We start from the raw sequence: 20,878 nt of genomic DNA on the forward strand, positions 1-20,878 counted from the left end.
ATATCATCATTTCTATGACTTATCATTTCATCATTTCTATGACTTTCATTTTATCATTTCTATGACTTTCATCATTTCTATGACTTTCATCATTTCTATGACTTTCATCATTTCATCATTTCTATGAATTTCATCATTTCTATGACTTATCATTTCATCATTTCTATGACTTTCATCATTTCATCATTTATGACTTTCATCATTTTTATGACTTATCATTTCATCATTTCTATGACTTTCATCATTTTTACGACTTTCATTTCATCATTTCTATCACTTTCATCATTTCATCATTTCTATGACTTTCATCGTTTCTATGACTTTCATCATTTCTATGACTTTCATTTCTATGACTTATCATTTCATCATTTCTATTACTTTCATCATTTTATCATTTCTATGACTTATCATTTCATCATTTCTATGACTTTCGTCGTTTCATCATTTCTATGACTTTCATCATTTCTATGACTTTCATTTCATCATTTCTATGACTTTCATCATTTCTAGGACTTTCATCATTTCATCATTTCTATGACTTTCATCATTTTATCATTTCTATGACTTTCATTTCATCATTTCTATGACTTTCATCATTTTATCATTTCTATGACTTTCATCATTTCTAGGACTTTCATCATTTCATCATTTCTATGACTTTCATCATTTCTATGACTTTCATCGTTTCATCATTTCTATGACTTGCATCATTTCATCATTTCTATGACTTATCATTTCATCATTTCTATGACTTTCATCATTTCATCATTAGTAAAAAGTCTGAAGTGATTCATTATTGTAGTTTTACTATTGCTCGCTCTGACCATTGAACCTTCAACCTCCTGGTCCTGGATATACTATTAAACTATATCCGATGATCTATGATTAAATAGAAACCGATCTATGGATTAAATAGAAACCGACTTGAAAAAAAAAGCAAATATATTCTATTAAAAAATTGTTCTTCAAAATCACTGGATTCTGCATTAAATAACCTGAAAAGGGTTGATATGCTGCAAAACAAAAACAACCAACCAATCTCCAACTCCCTGAAAGACTGTCAATTAGAAAAAGTTATTACTTAGCATTTATATTCGTTACACCACAGATTTTCTACCCAATTATGGTTGATTGAACGAGAACAAACTACCCACATAAATTAAATAAGGCGTTCTGTTCAAGATTCTGGACAGATTTCCAAATTCAACAGAAAGATTCCCGAGTTCAACAAGATACACTTGAAGAAGGTTGACACATAACATTGTCTGAAATGTTGTGAGAATAACACTCAAGATGAGAATACTAATCTAAAGAATCTAAGATGAGAATAATGGTCTAAATGATATGAAATGCATTAAGACTGAGAAGATTTTCTTTATGTTTCCAAAGAGAATATTGCAAAATCTTAATATAAATAGTTGTTAGAATCTTATGATGAAAGGGAAAATATGACTAACTTCAAATAGAGAATAAAATTAGAAGCACAGATATGGTTAATTTATTAGATGCTCAGCGATAGATGACCTATATTGTATTGTTCAGGACATCTAATGATAAATAATTTGCCTGACGAATTTTTGTGGACATCTAAAGAAGGTTAAGAAGTTACATCAACTAAAATGTTATGAGACTAATATCTAAGATGAGAACAGTAGTCCGAATAATCCAACTGGTGTAATATCATTATATTATGTACCTTGCAAGGACATGTGGCATAGTGGATACATTACTTGGTAAAATTCAGTTGTAAGTTACACTCTTTTAGAGGTTGAAAGTTCAATCCTTAGTGCGGGTGACATTCAAAATACAATTGCGGCTTTTTTAGGACTTCTACCTTGTCATGGCTGGCAGAATGAGAACGTGCTAGTCCTGTGAATCAAATAAAGGGTTTTGCTTGAAATTGCGTGCAGATTCCCAAGTTTGACAAAAAGACTCCTGAGTTCAACAGAAAGAGTCAAGAGTTCAACAAGATACACATGAAGAAGGTCAGAGGTTACATCGACTAAAATGTTGTGAAAATAACACTCCAGATGAGAACAGTAGCCTGAAGCATTCAAATAATATGAATAATCAATCCTTATCTAAAAAATAACATAAAATGGAATAACTCAATCACATTACTAATGAATATTTTAACATGTATTTTCATAAATACAATATGAATTAAGTTAAGCATATTTTACATCCGGGCTATGCCAAGTAAGTCTACTAGTATAAAATATAATTGTTCACATTTTATCCGTTGTTCATTAACTGAAAACTTGTAATCAAGTTGGTTCTAATTGAATGACACAGCAGCTCTCAAGGTTTTTTTTTTTTATTATTAACCAACTGAAATTAGAATCCGGGCAAAATTCTTCTGCCTCCTATGCTCAAAATAGTAATTTTTAATTTTAAATTGGCTTTCTTAAAGTTCCATCTGTAATCGGGCATATTTAATTCCTGAGGGGTGGAAATAGTGATTTATTTTATTTATTTATTTATTTTTTTTTTGGACATCGCTTATTCTGTCGATGAGCAAATAGTTCAACCTTTTGGGAAAAATTTCTGTAGAAATGGCTTCCTGTTTCTTTGAAAAACTGGCACTGAGTCTATTTGAGAGTTTCGGATCGTTTACTGCCTCCCTATCTTTCAACATCGTTGCCAATCAAATCGATCGATCGATTGCCAATAAACTAACTCATATATATATATATATATATATAAAAGCTTTCATTCTGCATTTTTCTTATTGGAAGAATTATGGAATTGGTAATAATTTCCTCTCTCTTTGGAATTTTAGTGGAAGCAGGATGAATCCGTGAGGAGGGGGAAGCATGTGGGTGTAGAGAAAAGTATTTTGGATTTTATAGGGTGGTTGTGTAGATGAATGGCTATATAGGTGTCGAGGTGAGGGAGTGGTTAGCATGTGAGTTTAAAAAAATGTTTTAGGTCACCACTTATCAAGGCCAAGTGACACTCGAGTATAAAGATTAATGAGACAGAAATGATAACTAATAAGAAGATGAGGAACACTATTAATATTATAAACTGATTTTTACATGGGACAAGAATTTGATATTGGGTTTGAAGAAAGTTGTAATCAACAGGGAGCAAGTAGAGTTATGTGCTTGGATTGTTGAACTGTTAAAACTAACATGGTGATATGGGCAAAAGGAGGAAAGTGGCGACTCTAGTTAAGGTTTGTGTCCCTGGTGAAAGCTAAAAGGGAGAGGATAACTAAATATCAAGGTCATGTTCATTATGGGAAGAAACTTGAATTTTGGGAAAATCTCCATCATTCTATTTCAGGAATTCCTGGTAAATATACCTGGCGAACCAAGTGCAAGAAAGATCAAACAAATGTGCTTAACGGGACAGTTAGAACCTCATGTAATGAATATGTGTACATCCGGGCTCTGCCTCACAAGAATATAATTAGCTGGTTAAGCCATAAATACCGACTAGTCGAGCAGTTTGAAAAAATGTGGAAAAATAATCTAGTAAGCTTCTTTACAGCGTATTATATGAATAAGTAGCGAAGAACACTCAGCTACTTCAAATAAATATATTCCTTTCACAGTATATATTAAAATCCCAGAAAATCTCTCAGTTCAGAGACTCTAAAATAGTGAATACAAGTCTGCATCCGGTAGGATACCCCATCACCAGCAAAAGTATCAGGAATTAGTCAGAGGAGCTTCTTTATGGATTTTTTTTTTTACTATTAGGTCACTACTTATCAAGGTCAAAAGTCATTCAAGGATTAGAGTTTATGGAACGGGAATGATTGCTGTCCAAAAGATGATGATGAACACGGTGAGAGTTCTAACACTGATTCATGGTATGAACTCATTATTACTTATGGGGCAGTTGTTAATAAGAATTTGTTGAGTTTTTGTATTTGAAGACCCCCAAGTGCAGGAGTGAATTATGTTTTTGTTATTTTTCGTAGTGTGGTTGTGGAGATGGATGGCTATCTAGATGTAGGGTATCAGGATTTGTTAGTATAAGAGTCTTTAAGAGGGAGGGGAATATATGGGTTCATGATTTTTTTTTTTTTTCTGCTTAACATAATTTTCATAAAAATTAAAGGATTTTGGTTTCAGGAATAAAATTGAAATCAGTAAAATAGTTGCCTATTACTTAGCGGTTATATACTTTTTAAGTATAATTAGTGTCGTATGACCAGCTAGAGGAATAGATAATTAATAGGTCAGATGAATTATGTGACAGCAGAAAGATTTTAAATTAAAGTGAGTTGCTTTCAGAATTTTAGTGAAATGACACTTAATATACAGTCCTAGCAAATGAGAACATTAAGAAGAACCTGTGGTCATCTTGATAGCGCTAGACAAACAGAAGCAAAACTAGCTAAGCAAATTAATCTCAGTTAGTGCTAAAGTTATCTTGCCGGATTTTCAAACTCAAACAGCAATCTGACTTATTAATACTTAATTCGAACTAGCCTGTTCTTTTTTCTTTTTTTTTTCTTTGCAACATGTTATAAGATAACGGATTCACCAAAAAGTGGAAAGGAATCTGTGATGGCATACTTTTCTAAGAACATTGCATCTCTCTTGGCTCATAATGATTTATGAAGGTAATCAGGTCAATCGACGGGCCCTATTGATACTATGTAATGCAATTTTACCTATAGCATTGTTGGGTTATTTGTGAAAACGATTTCTTGGCTGAACATGGAAGATGAGGAAGATGGCTAGTCACCTGACAGGATACAAAAAGAATGGAAATCCACATAATCATGTTGATAAGATATGTGATTTGGAATATTATCTCAATCTGATTATATGCAGTTTTTTTTGTTTTTTTTTTACACAGTGATCACCACTTATCAAGGCCCGGAAGCCACCCAGGGATAAGGGTTATTGCAAGTACATTACGTTAGTGTGGAGATTAGATGAAGTGTTTAATTAAGGGGGAGGTTCATTAGGAATTTGTTAACATTGGACTTGAAGACATCCAGTTTCACTTAGAAATAATACGTCCGGTTTCGTCTCCTGTAATTGGGTTTCAACCTCTGGAAGGTTGGAACGTAGACCCCTGATGTTGGAGAAGGAGACCTGGTAGTAGGGGTCTACGTTGGAATATGGGGTTCTAGGTTCATGTTGAGGTTTTGGGATTTGTGGAATAGGTCGGCATACTTGGTTAGAGCAGTACAGAGAGGGAAAGTAAGAAAGAAAAAGACAGGAAAATTTTTTTTTTTTTTGTAGCACACGAAAAGGTAAAGCCGTAACAATTACCCACTTGTATGGCATCGAGAGGCCCCACCAGAGACTACTGCATGGTCCAGATCCACTCACCAAATGGCAATACAGCAGTCCCATTGTCGGTTGTAATTGAAAGTAACAAATTATAAACTTAAAACACAAGTGATAATGGCGAAGTGGTTAACGACACAGACTAAAAACTTAAGAGTGCCAAGTTCAAATCCAATTCGTTCCACAGAAAAACTTTTGTCAAATTCACACTTTAGCTTGTGTCTAATCTCCTGGAAAGGAGATAAATAAAATAAACGATCTACAAAATACATAAATTCATTATTAAATGTAGACATTTAAACAAATCTCTCATCTCATTGTAGCAGAGGGTTAAAAAATACATTTCCTTTGCAAACCTACGTATCATGACCGCCGTTCAATATTCATGTTTTTGGGGGTTTTTTTTACAAAATAATGCAGTGCTTACTATTATGTTTTAAAGAGATTTCTTTCTTCTACATTTCTCCTCTGGCTAAAATTATAAAAATTGAACTATAAACCTTTTGCTTGATTTACCGTGCATCTCTGACTAATTTACTTTTAAAACCAACAAATCATATTCCATTATAGAAAAAATCTGTTGACATACATAACAATTAAAATGAAATTAATTCCTTTCTTTTCAACTCAATAACGATTCTAACATTTTTAATTAATTATATTAATAACTTATACTACAGTTTCTCTTTAGAAACACAAGGAGTAAAAGATGGCTGGTTAATTTTAATGCATCTAAAACCAAGCTTTTCTCTTTTAATCATTATCGTTCTGACCTCATCTGGCACCAATGAAATGAATGGCTCTTGTTTTGGAGAAGCAGCATGTCTTGACAAACTTCTGGGACTGACCTTCACTTCTGATCTGAAATGGAATACATACATCAAATCTGTTGCCAAGATCGCTGGAAAAATGATTGAATCATTGTACCATTCCAGTAGGTATCACACTGCTGATGCAATTCTCTATCTGTATAAGAGCAAAATGCATCCTAAAATGAATACTGTTGCCATGTCTGGGCAGGAGCTGCTCGGCACACCCTATTTTGCTTAATAGAGTTTAAAGCCGGTTTCAAAACCTAGTAGGTGATGCTCCTCTTTCCCACAGAAGAGGCATTGCGAGCCTGTCTCTGCTCTATCATTATTTTCATAGCAGGTGCTCAACTGAGCTCCAATTTATGGTTCCCCCTTGCTAAATTTTCACAAAGAACACTCGATTAACTGCAATTACTATCAACAATTTTCTCCACTTTCTATCTATACCTAATTCTAAATGCAGATTCCATGAACAAAGCTTCTTTCATAAAACTACCCACATGTGGAACACTGTCCCATTGGCCTACTTCCCAGCCGATTACAATGTGGTAGCCTGAAGGCAAATGCAAACAAGTTCTTGTTGAGCCATCCTTTGAAATAATCCAAATTCTACCCCATCTACACCATTAATGATTACTAAAACCACCTTACATTTATTAACTCGTATCCTTGGGTGGTGGCTTTTAGGCCTTGATAAGTGGTGGCTCCTTTGTAAAAAAAACAAACAAACTACATCCATCTTTCTTGTTCACTCATATTGTCAATTTAACACAATTTTAGTTTCGAAAAACCAATTATAGGTCTATGTTTCTGTTCCGTGATGCAACATGTATTTACAAGTATTTTAATGGAATGTGCTCTGATGGACTCGTAGCACTCAAACCCCTTCGACATACTTCCAACTAATTCGAGAAGCAGCAAAAACCCACCCCTTTACTGTTGAGGTCCTTAGATTCTGGAAAGCCTTCTACTCTAATAGTTTCTTTTCTTGAACTGCTAGACTTTGAAATTTCCTTCCATGTTTCCTGCTTCCCTGACTGTACTAATCTGCAGAAATTTAAATGTAATGTGAATATACATCTCTACAGTAACCTGTTTAACATGATTCTGAATATAATAGTAGTCGCTTACATCCAAGAGGCAATACGCCTTGATTGGGATGAAAAATTGTAAAAACTAACAACTTTTAAAAAGTTCTTGATAAAATTATGCTGAAAATTTGCCAGTTTTAATATTTTTTATAAAATATCTACACAAATGTTCAAGGGAGTTACTACATACAAACAAAATTTGATTTATGACAATTTAAATTGTCAAAATTAAACCAAAATCCCATACTAAGCATCTAATTAGGGTCAAATAGTGTGCAACAACACATACTTAATCTATACATCTATAAAAGGGAATGTGTCTGTGTGTGGGTGTGTACATTTCCCCATGCAATAACTCTGTCAATTTTAAGTCTACAGACTCGAAATTTGATATACAGGGTACTGAGATTTGGGAAAATTTTGATAATCCGTTTTCGGCCAGAAATTTAGCTGGTAAGGGGTCAACGTTCAACGATTTGACCTTTGAGAACTCTACCAAACTCCTTCGCCAAATTTGGGTACAAACAATTGAAATTTTAGATATAGTTTCGTTGGACATGGATCTAACTTAATAACTTGATTTGAATCCTAAAAATATTAAGAGGTCATAATAGGGGTCAAAGTTTAAAATTTTTTTATCTCTGTGGTCTCTACCAAATTACTCAGACAATTTCTGATTTAAACATTTGAAATTTGGCATAAAGGGTATTCAGAGATAGGGCAAGTTTTTTAATCGGTTTAGGTTGAAAATTTGAGCTACCAATATTTAAATGTATGCATGCATGTATGTTTGCATATCTACCTAAAACTTTCGACAAAGGCGACAAATTTTCACAAGATCAGTATCGTTTTGAAGCTCGACCCTTCAGACAACAAATACTGAAAAATTGACTAAAAACATTAATATCTTCACCTTTAACTGGCCACTTTTCTACAGGGAGCAGTCGCTTTTTTTGCCGATATTTTCGAAAGTCATCCCCTCTTTTCAATTGTCTAGCCTTAATTTAAACCTACGTCACTCCCGGTTTGATGGTGGTCATAACAGCAAAGACGTCATTTTTTTTTCCTATTCTTTTCCTCGTTCACAGTACGGGTTCGAGCTTGCCTTCCTACTACCACTTTTTTTTTTTTTTTTCTCCACATACACCTCCAAATACCTAGACAACGCCGGGCTGAAATGCTAGTATATCTATAAAAGTGAACGTGTCTGTGTGTACATTTTCCTACATAATAACTCTGTCAATTTTAAGTCTACAGACTCGAAATTTGATATACAGGGTACTGAGATTTGGGAAAATATTTGTAATTCGTTTTCGGCCCAAAATTAGGCTATTAAGGGGTCAAAGTTCAACGATTTGACCTTTGAGAATTCTACCAAACTCCTCCGACAATTTTGGGTCTGAACACTTGAAATTTTAGATATAGGTTCCTTGGATATGGATCTAACTTAATAACTTGATTTGAGCCCAAAACTATAAATGTTAAGGGGTTTTAATAGGCGTCAAATATTAAAAAATTGACTGCTGTTTTTGTGTTTTTTTTTTTTTTTTTGCTCAACATACACCTCCAAACACCCGGGCAACGCCGAGCTTAAATGCTAGTATATATATATATATATATATATATATATATATATATATATATATATATGTGTGTGTTTTTCAGCACGGGCACTCATCAATGCTATAATATGCACAAAAACAAGAGTCGCCTCTACCTGAGTACAGTTTACTTACAAGCTTTTTAATGAGTCATACAGTCCTATCATCAAATATAGACGTAGAAGCAGTGCTAAAGTATACATGCAAAAAACAAAATGTCACCTCCACTTGAGGATATTTTCTTGCAAACCATCCATTCATTTAGTATTACTTTTTTTTATGCCATGCACTAGTTATATAATCAAATTTCATCAGTACAAATACTTTGTTTTAAAACAAATTTATTTTAAATTCATACACTAATATTAAATCTTCAGTTTTTGCAGTCCTTATTTGTATAGCCTTTTCTAATTTTTCATTTCTATTCCTGTTTTTTTTTTTTTCATTCACATGGAACATTTTCAAAAATTACATTATTAATCTATTTGAAGGAAACTTTATGCTGTTAAAAATGTATATTTGTATATAAAATTATATATGGTGGCAATTTGTTGCCTAGCAAATGGAAGATGTTCCCTTTTGGTTTAAATGATAACTTGCTTGGGGATTTAGTTTAGTTTTATCATCGTGTTGAATGTGTTTAAGTATTGCCGTATTACTCGATGTCGCTTTCGGTTCCATCCTCATTCTTTCATATTGGTGCTTCTTGTATCTAGCATGGTGTTGAGCTGAGTGAAATAATAACTGAATTATGTTAACATTTGGTTATGGATGAAGTGATATTTTCATTTGTACTGCAGGAGAGTGATGGATGTAATAACTGTTCTGTTTTGAAATCTCCAAAACAGATACATGGTAAACAGCTGATGACCCCCTCTTTTACTTTTACATTTTAAGATTAGGTCTCCTGCTAATATTTCACAAGTGATATGGCATTTTGTGAATTTTCCAGTGCTGAAAGCGGTTCATGCACGTTCAAAACCTGCACTGTGCAGATTAAGTTAGTATTCTAAGGATTAAAACACTTTGGAGGCCATATCTTAGTGTTGTGATCATAGCACTGTCACTAAGAATATGAAAGAGGGGAATGTTTCTGTATTATGGAAAAAAATCCTTGGTTTTTTTTTTTTTGTTTTTTTAGTGTAAAGAGAAACAAACGTTGATTAACTCATATGATACCTCCCGCTTTTCCTCCATAATGTTTGGGTTTGTGAATCGGCCTTTTAGAGTTTCATATAGAAATGCATTGTTTACATTTTAAAATCGAGTAATTTCGGTCTTCGTAGGTAAATATTTTAAATCACTCGGAAAGTGATTTGTTCCTAATGGATAGTGATTTGTTCCTATTCGATTTACATGAAAATTTGATATTTAACATTTTCGCGATAATATAATTATTTTGACTGGAAAATTAATATTTCTCTGGTTATAAAAAAAAAATAATGCTGGTAAACTTCCAAAAGAAATTGGAAAAACGGAAACAGAAAAGAAAAACATTGAACAAAACGAAACAAAATAAAACGGAAATGATGTATGATATGTTTATGAAAAATAAAGAAATGGAAAGAATCCTTTTTTTATGGTAATTAAGCAACGTAAAAGTAAGCGTGGTGCGTTTCACCTAATAGGAAGCATTTCAGTTTTTGTAAGCAACTACTAAACCTGAAATCGGTGTTCGTTCGTAACTGTCCCTTGTGAATGATCAAGCAGCGGTTTAAGGAGGAATTTAATAGAGAGAAAAATTTTACAACTTCCATTGATTCTAACCGATTTTGGCAGTGAACTCTCATCAGAAAAAATATAGGAATGTACGATTATCGAGGAAGTGTAGAGGTAATAGGTCTATAACACATCTCAGATAATGTGCTGTAGTTTGTGCATATTACATTTGCATGAAATGTCTTGGTTTTTAATCCTATTAAGGTCAAAATCACACGGGGGAAAAATGAGTTTATTATATACATATAAATATATATATATATATATATATATATAGAAGATAGATAAGAGAGGAGTTGATTTCTGTAGATGGTCTATATATTATTAATGTTCAATGTATATATATATATATATATATATATATATATATATATATATTGTTGTTTTCTAATGTAAATACTTTTGATTATGTATATGTATATTTATAATTAAGAACTTCTGCGTCTTGCGACACATGATGCAGTTTTCAATCTAAAACCAGATCCACAATGTCTCTCATGTTTCTTCCTGTTGCAATCAAATCTCTCTAGATTGTCTGCGTATAGTTCATTTTTGGTCTTCCTCTTTTTTTCTATCAGGGGTTCATGACAGCAAATATTCATTAATACAAGTATAGTTAAAAACGAGCAAATATTTTGTTTCATTATTTTGACATTGGTCTTTTGTCTTTAAACACTTTTTTATATTCAGGTAGAATGATATAAATCTTACCTGTCTGTTTAAATGTATGTATGTATGTATGTATGTCTGCCTAAAACTGTCAACAGAGGCGACAGATTTTCATGAGATCAGTATCATTTTGAATCGACTCTTCGGACGACAAATATCGAAAAATTGGCCCAAAAGCATTAACTCCTTCATCCCTGATTGAGCACTTTTTTTACAGGGTAGGGTCGCTTTTTTCACCGATATTTTCAAAAGTCATCTCCTCTTTTTGATGGTTTAGCCTTAATTTAAACCTACATTCCGATTTGGCGATGGATGCTACAGCAAACACGTTACTTTTTTTTTATATTCTTTTACTCCTTCATGGTACGGGTTCGAGCCTGCCTGCCTACTACCACTTTTTTTTTTGCTCAACACACACCTCCAAACACCCGGGCTTGTTGATTTTTAAAAGAATTTCTCGAAGCAAGGTCTTTTAAAAATCTATCTCATAATTCCAAATATATTCCGTTATATAGATGATATACTATTTATATGTGCACAACATACAAAGAAGACACAAACTACAGAAAGATTAGTTTCTGTTCAAAATTCAACCTAATTGGAAAAACAAAAATACAGAAAACTTTTATGAAGTTCGTACCCATAATAAAACGAAAATGCCATATTTTAAAAATCATATGAATTGATCAAGTTGTTTTTTCTTTAATTTTATGCTAAAAAAAAATCACATTTTATGAGGATGTGAAGATAATGTTTTGCTTTGCCATCTATATATATAAAAGCGAAAATGTATGTATGTATGTATGTGTGTATGTTTGTGTGTCTGCTAAAAACTTTCGACAAACAGAACAAAAATTCACAAACTCAGTATCATATTGAAGCTCCATCCTTCACTCGAAAAATATCGAAAAATTGTCTAAAAACGTTAATTTTTTCACTCCGAAATCGACAATTTCAGATGACGTCATGGCCTGATTTACTTTAAATAGTTGAAAAACTGACTAAATTTCATGTACGTCGTGTTAGGTCAGTTGGTTAGCGTGTTGGTTCATTATCTAAACGTTTTGGGTTCGAATCGTGGTGTGAGATGTCTTTTTTTTTTTTCGATTTTTTAAATTTAAATATTGAACCAGTCTTATTTAAGCCATTTTTCACGCAACGTTCGTTTTTCTGTTTTTCTTCGCTTATCCACCCCCGACCACACACCCAAAAACACCCGGGTACCCACTGATTTTTTAAATTTTAACATCGAAACAGGCTTATTTAAGCCATTTTTCTTTTTTGTTTTTTCGATTTTTACATTTAACATCGTTCGTTTGCCTTACGTTTTTTTTGTTTTTTTTTATGTTTTGATTACCCCCCCCCGCTTAAGTTTTAACGTTGTTTTCTTTTTTTACTTCGTTTATAACAAACAAATCTGGTCATTGACCTCATTTGCTATCGTCATCGTCGCCGTCATTGTCGTAACGCTCGACGACTTCCGTGCGGGCACCTGTCAATTTGGTTCTTACTTAAATAAATTCAAACATCTTTCAGTAACTCATTCTGGCTGGCCGATTTTATTTTCAAACTTTGCCTCAGGGCTTCGGGTTCGATCTCCCCCCCCCCCTGGTTTCATTTTATTTAACACCACACACACCTCCAAACACCTGGGCATTGGGCAATGCCGGGTACCCCCGCTAGTATTTAATAAATGGAGACAACTCAATTTGAACTACCGAGACAGAAATAGAGATCAAAATCAGCTTTGTAATGGCTAGGATTTATTAATTGCTGAAAATTGTAAAAAAAAAAAAAAAAAAAAAAAACATGATTTCTATTAAAAAAATAATTAATATAATTTTTGGAATATGATGTGACGAGTATGTACATCATTAAGATTTTTCTGTATTTTTCTTTTTTTGATTAGGCTGAAATCTGGACAACAATTGCAATATTCAATGAAGAAATGTAAAAATAAGATAACAAGAGATAAAAAAGGTAAATTTTTTCTGAGGGAGTTCAGTTTTTATAGTTTTGTTTGTTACCAAATTTAAAAATTGCTTTCCTTATTTTGCATGACTTAAAAGAATTTTCCTTTCTTTCCCTTGTGTATCAAAAACTAAACAAAATTTCCATGAGCAAAGTTTCTTTACAAGAACTATCGATCTGTGAAACAGTACTATTGGGATGCTTCTCATCTGACGGCAGCATAGTCATTTTCAAGTTTAATGTTAACAAATTCTTGTTGAGCCGTACTCTTAAATAATAAACTTCTAACCCTCACTATTCTCCTGACAAACTTATTAAATCTTATCCACGTGAATACATAAACTATTCAAAAACAAAAAAATTTTTTATCATGTTGACTTTGAATGAATACTTTATGCCAAATTGATTTTTACTCATTTTTGCATTAAATAGTAAGCCCTATGGATTCTATAACTGTAATTCGAATAAATAGCATAATGTTCATAGCAACTTATTTGTAACAAAGGTCTATACAAAATTTCAGCCAGATCGACTCAGTAGTTTCCAAGAAAACTTCTAGAGTAATTGTGATATTGTGGTGACTAATCTCTATTAAAAATTATTAGAAAAAATGGAACAGACAGACAAACAGACTAAGTGAAATATAATATAGAAAACCGAACCAAGTAAAGATTTCACTTAGGAACATAAAAAGCACTTTTACTCTATTTACACTAAGTAGGCAATAAAATAAAATTAAAATTACAAGTTTTGTGTAAATCTTCTAATCTACATAACCATACTAATTTTATTCACGACACAATACTGAAATATTAAATGATTTATTAAAGATTTTTATCAAAGATCCCTTAGGCGTTGCAGACGAAAACTTTTATAGAAAAGAACTTACATTAAGCACTATTTTTAAATAACTCCAACATTCTATTTTTTATTGCTAGACTGAAAGCTTTTAAAATTTATACACACAACACTTAGAACATTTCAGACTATTGAGAGGCGATTTAATTTGGCCAACCAATTCAGCCATAATTGAAGAACATCTGAACAACCTTGATATTCAAATCTTTACAGACACTTCGCAAATGTTGAAAATTCAGATACTTTCAAGTTTTCTAACATTTTTAATACTAAGATAAAAATTAGCAGGGCTATTCAGTGTTGCCCGGAGCCATTAAAAAAACTAAATAGAAGAAGTTTAATAGCGTGTGTAACATTTTTAAATTAAAACTTCTTCCGTTCTCTAGTTATCTCTTTATCTTTCTCTCTTTCCTGATCCTCCATTATTCCGTCCGTCTCTCCAACTTTCTCTTTCACTTCCAATTAACCCATTCTTCTCTCTTGTTTTAATGTAAAAAAAAATAATAATGTAATTTATTCATTATAGCTACCCCTTTTTAATATTTTTCCTGGATTTTAGTTATTATTCATCCAGAGCAATGCCAATACAGAAAATATAAACTGTGGATCTTGAGTTAATAGTTTGGGACTTTTAGCTGAGCATACAAGCATACAAACTGCTTTTTATCTAAGACTAGCGGGGGTGCCCGGCGTTGCCCGGGTGTTTTTAGGTGTGTGTGTGTGTGTGTTGGGGAGGGAGTAGGTGAAAAAAAGTTTTTGTAGGTAGGTAGGATAAAACCAGGAGCCTTGAGGCGAAGGTGGAAAATAAAGTGTAAAAAAAAAAAAACAGCACATTACCCACTCAGCTAGCAAAGGGAGTAACAGAAAGACGTTTTAATTTATTTAAGCATTAAAAACTGAATCGACAGGTGCACATATTTAAAAAAGTCAAATAGAAATACCACAGTTAACTTTTACTGCGAGGCTGTTTTTTTGGCGTTTGCTTACCCAACTTTGGATGTTTTTGTTTCCCCAACATGTTGGAGGGGGGCAGCTCCCCATAAAAAGGGGATTATCCAAATTGAATAGCAATTGTCTGATATAAGGAGTTTCCCTCACATTGATCAAAAGCTGATTGCTTTCGGGATGTTCCCGGCACGAGGGACAGGAACAATGCCTTCGCTTTAGAGTAGTTTCAATTTTATACAAAAAAGCCGAATCAACATGAGAGGGGCCGAAATAGCAAAAATTGCGTAAAAGCCGATCTAAATAAATCTAGATGCGACGCGTGTTCGCAAATCATACATATTATGATCTAGACGGTATATGAAAAGTAGTATCCCCCCCTCCCCAGACTCCCGGCAAAAAGAAACCCTTTGCCAGACATACAAAAAATGTGTACACACATTTTGCCTTTTATATATATAGAAGACTAGCGCGGGTGCTGGACATGCAAAAATGCGTGCGCGCCACTTTTGCCTTATATATATTTATATATAGACTAGCGAGGATACCCAGCATTGGCCAGGTCCGCATGAAATTCTGTTTGGACACACCTGCTAAACTAAGGATATTGAGCACATTTTCATTATTATATGTCAAGTCCATTGTGGGCAACGTCGATACCCCCACAACAATTTAAAAAATAAAAGATACAGTAATCCTACTTTGTGGCACTATATCGTAGTGCCATGGCCAGGTGATAATTTAGCTGTAGGCAGAAGGATACACAGAAGTGCAGCCCCATAATTCCCTTTCCTCTATCGACCTCTTTTCGTCCGGACAGTATGGGGTAAGCATGCATATTTCTGTCTCTCCGTAAACGAGAGGGGGCATCCCCCCCTTAACACTAGTTAAGGGTAGTTAGTTTAATAATGGTGAAATATCAATTGTAGGATATGTAAATTGTAAAAGTATTGTAATATATATTGTATACATAATGTAAAATAAAATAGTTAATTATATTTCATATATATTACGATTGTGTTATGTTGTGTGTTTTCTTGTGTCTGTCATAAATGTTTCCATTTAATAACGAAACAGTCTGGAGGAGGAAGGAAGAAGATTCCAACCAGAATGACACCAGGGTGAAGATGTCATCTTGAGAGAATAAAGGAGCCACACACCTGCATTCAACATCTCAGTTATGATTTTCTTCTTGATACACAGACCCTAATGACTGGCCCATCTTCACATCTTTGTGGGACCGTTTCTAAGACTATGTCTTTATCGTTGGAGATATCGTTTATTTCCCCGGGGAGCTGGTTGCGTTCCCAGGACGTTTCTCAACCAAGTAACTCTCCCCGGGGAAGCGATAGTATCATAATTTAAAAACGGATAAGAACACAAAAATGTAATCGCCCCCCCCCCCCAAAAAAAAACAAAGTATGTGACAAAGAGATACAAAGATAAGAAACTATTCTTCGGATATTGAGCACATTTTGATGACTATATACCAGCGTGTGGGTGCCTGGCGTTGCCCGTGCACTGGACCTCCCCTCAAAATCAAAACAACTTTTCTTTCAATCAAAATAGCAGAGAGTACCCATGTGGCCCCCAAAAAATGAGCCATGCTGGCCAGGCTCGAAAGTGAAATGTGAAATAGGGGAAAAGGGAAAAACTTAGGTTCAACACTTTTGCTCATACGGCCATGAGTGCTTATGATGTCATAACGTTGCAAAATAAGCGTTTTAAGTATAGTTTTAGTTTAATACATGTGCATGACTTACGAAAAAAAGAGATGCGAAAAATGGACCCCCTTTTCCAAAAAGTAATTCAGTTCACTATCACAGAATGAATCTTTTTTCTAATTTTCACATATTATACATCCAGAGTATTGCCCTTTAAGATGGTACCAGTTTTGTGCCGATGCAATACAGATGACAAAAGTTTTTAGCAGACATACAAACACACATATTAACACACAGGTAATTATAATAATAATAATAATAGACTAGCGGGAGTGCCCGGCGTTGCCCATGTGTTTGTAAAAGAAAAAAAGTTTTGGTAGGTAGATAAGCTCGAACCTGAAGCTCTGACAGGAAGATGGAAAAAAACCTGGCATTTTACCTGCTCGGCCACGACGGAAGAGGAAGTGAAAGCTTTGAATTTAATGATTAAAAAGTTAAATGACAGATGTGTGGACTTAATGAGGTCAAACATCACACCATATGGAGAAACTTTACTTTGGCTGCAAGCCAGTCTCTGCGTTTCCCACAAGATGTTGGCTCCCCATAAATAGGGGAGTGTCCAAATGAATAGCAATTATCTGATATAAGGGGTTTTCCCCACATTGATCAAACCTCATTGCTTTTCTGGACGTCTCTGTCATGAGTGGCTGGTTTATGCTACGAATTCAGATAGATCAAGAAATATCGCGAAAATAGCGTGTAAAAGCTGCCAAAATTAAAGATACATGCAAGCTCATTTTGTAAATTTTAGATATTATAATCTACGGAGCATATAAAAAGTTTTAAGAATGAGTGACCCCCACCGAGCCCCCCCCCCACCAAAGCCTTTGCCAGACACACACAAAAAATGCGCACACACACACACACACATTTTCGCTTTTATATAATAGACTAGCGGGGGTACCTGGCGTTGCCCGGGTGTGGAGAAGTTTTATGGTAAGGGTATTGAGCAACGGAGTCCTAAAAAAGAAAAAAACAATTAACCAACCAGCAAGTACCCATTCAAGCGAAAAAAAAAAATTGGCTGCAGTAACCAGGCTTGAACCTGTAACGTGAAGGAGGAAAAGAAGGCGAACCTAATTATTATGGTACCCGTTCTATACAGAGTTAGTGATTAATAAGGATTAGTATTTAATACAAAAATGAGCCAAAATTTAACCATATTCGACCATTAATTTGGCATAAAGCAATTATTCCAAGTTAATGTGTTATAACTTTGGCCTGTTTTTAATGAGCAGAAAATCTAGTATATATGTATATAATATATCTTCACTACTATATGAAAGGGACTTTTTCTCTGTGTGTGTGTGTGTGTTTGTTCCCTATGGACTCCTGAACGGCTGGAACTATTTTTAAAATAGTTCACAGAAATGTACTCTACATATCTGGCAGGTTTTGTACTGGAATGTCTTCAATAAGTTCCGGTAATTGATAAAATCCGATGAAAGAGAGAACAGGCGATTTTGACTAAAGTTAATGCGTTATACAGCCTAACATCACAAGTGTATTTCAGAAGTTTTATTACCATACAAGCAGAAAGGCTCTGCATATACAATCAGCAGTTGGTTCTTTGATATGACAGGGGCACATTCGAAATGAATGTTTCTGTTTATAGCACAACTGAACCATGATACTTTATTTTGGCATTTTAAACTTTAAATCAATACATTATATACAGTAAATTGTGATACAATTACTATGTAAAAGCATGTGGAGCTTCCACCCGGTCCATGTGGAGTCCCCAACTGGAGCAGGCAATTAATTGATTTGATTGAAAAATGGTCGATTTCACTGATTTCGATGAAAGGAAATATGGGAGGGTGAAATATTCGTTGATCCTCATTCAATCCCTGGCAACGTCAGGTCTCCCTGCTAGAATATATTTTCTTTTGTATATTTCTAAGTGTATATGCTTCTGAGATAATAGGATGATATCTGAACAAACTGATCGCCTTCTATTGCTGAGCACACGCATAAGGAGCCGCTGCCGCTGCATCTGATGAGACATCTTGATGAAGCGATTAGCATGAAGGGGGCTAAAACCAACTCGAGTACTGTCTTTTGCTAATCTTTTGCTGATTGAAGAAGAAGAAGAAGTTCCCTTTTTGTACGCCTTGTCTTGATAGATACATGCGTAAAATCACTTGCAAAGTAATCGATTCTGTCAGTCGGACACTGGTCAACTATTGTCTTTTTTCTTTTTTTTCTTTTTCAAATTTTTCTCCATGTTTTTTTTCTCGTTTATTTCGTACCTTTTGTTTGAAGAACGAATGCGAATGAGAAGTGACTCCTGGGATGTGGCTGTGTGTTGCATGTTCTTGATTTAGCCTAATGTACAAGTGGAAATCCTGACAGAAAATATCTTCAGTAACCAATTTTGATTGGTCCATATTCGTGTGTCTATCATTCTTTCATGCCTAAAAGAGAAGATTGCTTTTTTCTTTTCTTCTCTCATTCTCTCAGAGAAACATAAAAAGATACCCCCCACCCACACACACATTCACATGCATCATTATCCATTTTTGGTTGAACGTTTGCTTTACATGCTGGCATTTGTTGGACGGCTTTTAAAAATTGACTTCCAAACTAACCTATGCATTTCTCTGACCAAGTTTTTCTCTCCCTCTCTCTACCTAAAACTAAACAAAGCAACAAAAGTTTATTTCTTATAGCTGCCTATTTGTGGAAGTCAATACTGCTGAGCTGCTTCTCAGCTGACTACAACTTGGTCATTTTAAGTCCAATGTAAGCAAATTCTTGTTGGAACGTCTTCTTAAATAATCAGATTTTGCCCAATCGACATCATCATTATCAATCATCATGGTGTTGTTTCACCATCCACCTGACACTCTTTTAACCCTAATCCTTGAATGGCCTTTAAGCTTTGATAAGTGGTGACACTTTAGTAAAAAAGATCTTTATTTATCTTTCTTTCTCTCGAATCTATCCCTATCATTTTCTCCTGTGTTTTCTTTACTTTTCCCTTGTCAACTGGCCCTATTGCCTCAACCGTTCTACATCTACTAATTTAAACACTCTCATCCATCTTTTCAACATAATCATCATCATCATCAGTTTCATGCTTGCTTTACATGTTGGCATGTGTTGAACAGCGTTAAAAAATGGACTTCCAAACTAACTTATTTCTGGCCAAGTCTTTATTTATCCCTTGTTCTCTCAAATTCAGATTTATCACTTTTCATATTTTCTTTGTCCTTTCTCTCTGAGCTGACCTTGTTACTTTGACCGTAGTTCATTTACTAATACAAGAACTCTCATTTATTCCTTCAACGTAACCATACAATCAAAGTCTACTGTTCTCCACATATTTCATACCATCTAGATTTAATCTTCCTCTAATATCATCAGATCTAAACCTGTGTTTAAGACTCGCATTGCACATTCATTCATCGTATTATTCTCATATCATTTCTCTCCATGCAACACATGTCCTCAACCCTAACTAATGAGATTTCACTTTCAGATATCATCAAACTGCATACACTTGCCTGTTAGACTCTGACAATTCTCAACATATACACAAATTTTGAAATTGAAACTGATTGTTTAGAATAGAAGGTAAATGAATTTTTGATTATAGTCAATATTGTCTGCTTTTTTTTTTTTTTTTTTACTTCCGGTTCCTGCTGGTAATTATACATAGTCCAGCCGACAAGAAACCCATTCTTAACATAATGGAAAGAGTTTTACATTATTTGAGAGGAATATAAGCATTAATCAGAAGGGACCATATCTTGCTTGTTACTGTCGTCCTGTCCGTGGAGCAGGAATCAAAAGTTAAAAAGAGCATACATTCTGGTCTAAAACTGATTTTTTTTTAAATATGTAAATGGAATTTTTAAATTTATGTTTAGCAATCATATTTTATCGAATATTCTGCATTGAATACTTTTATTTTGATTGCCTAAAAAACAAAAGAAAGCGAAGTAAATCTAAATTAAATACACTTACATAAATCCTGGGCAACGCAAGGTATGGATAGCTAGTATTAGGATGATATAAATTTCTGAGCAACGACGAGTGCCTCTATTAGTTATTACTAGCAGTTGAGCCCGGCTTTGTTCGGGCCCTATGTACTGTTACTAACTTTATGTACCTATGTATATATATATATATATTAAAAAGTTTGACTCCTGTCCACGTAACCTACATATTAAAATTTCAAGTGTTTATACCCAAAATTAGCGGAGGAGTTTGGTAGAGTTT

The 20,878-nt window shown here is 34.0% G+C and overlaps 2 protein-coding genes and 1 long non-coding RNA gene across 6 annotated transcripts in view; 2 read left to right on the forward strand and 1 right to left on the reverse strand.

Moving 5' to 3' along the window:
* LOC145243682 (integrator complex subunit 13-like) overlaps nt 1-20,878 on the forward strand; it is a 1,170,185-nt gene that overhangs the window by 415,482 nt on the left and 733,825 nt on the right. The gene's annotated exons all lie outside the window — the stretch shown is intronic.
* LOC145243684 (uncharacterized) overlaps nt 1-20,878 on the forward strand; it is a 701,194-nt gene that overhangs the window by 388,305 nt on the left and 292,011 nt on the right. For all 3 annotated transcript variants that reach the window (XR_013862938.1, XR_013862937.1, XR_013862936.1), the window contains exon 5: nt 13,063-13,133. This is a non-coding gene — a long non-coding RNA (uncharacterized LOC145243684). The remainder of the gene's footprint in view (nt 1-13,062; nt 13,134-20,878) is intronic.
* The window catches only part of LOC145243683 (FMRFamide-activated amiloride-sensitive sodium channel-like), a 531,594-nt gene that overhangs the window by 351,904 nt on the left and 158,812 nt on the right, over nt 1-20,878 (reverse strand). The gene's annotated exons all lie outside the window — the stretch shown is intronic.

Source organism: Euprymna scolopes, chromosome 22 (assembly GCF_053919585.1).
Source record: "Euprymna scolopes isolate OS-2025 chromosome 22, ASM5391958v1, whole genome shotgun sequence".
Taxonomy (NCBI): domain Eukaryota; kingdom Metazoa; phylum Mollusca; class Cephalopoda; order Sepiida; family Sepiolidae; genus Euprymna; species Euprymna scolopes.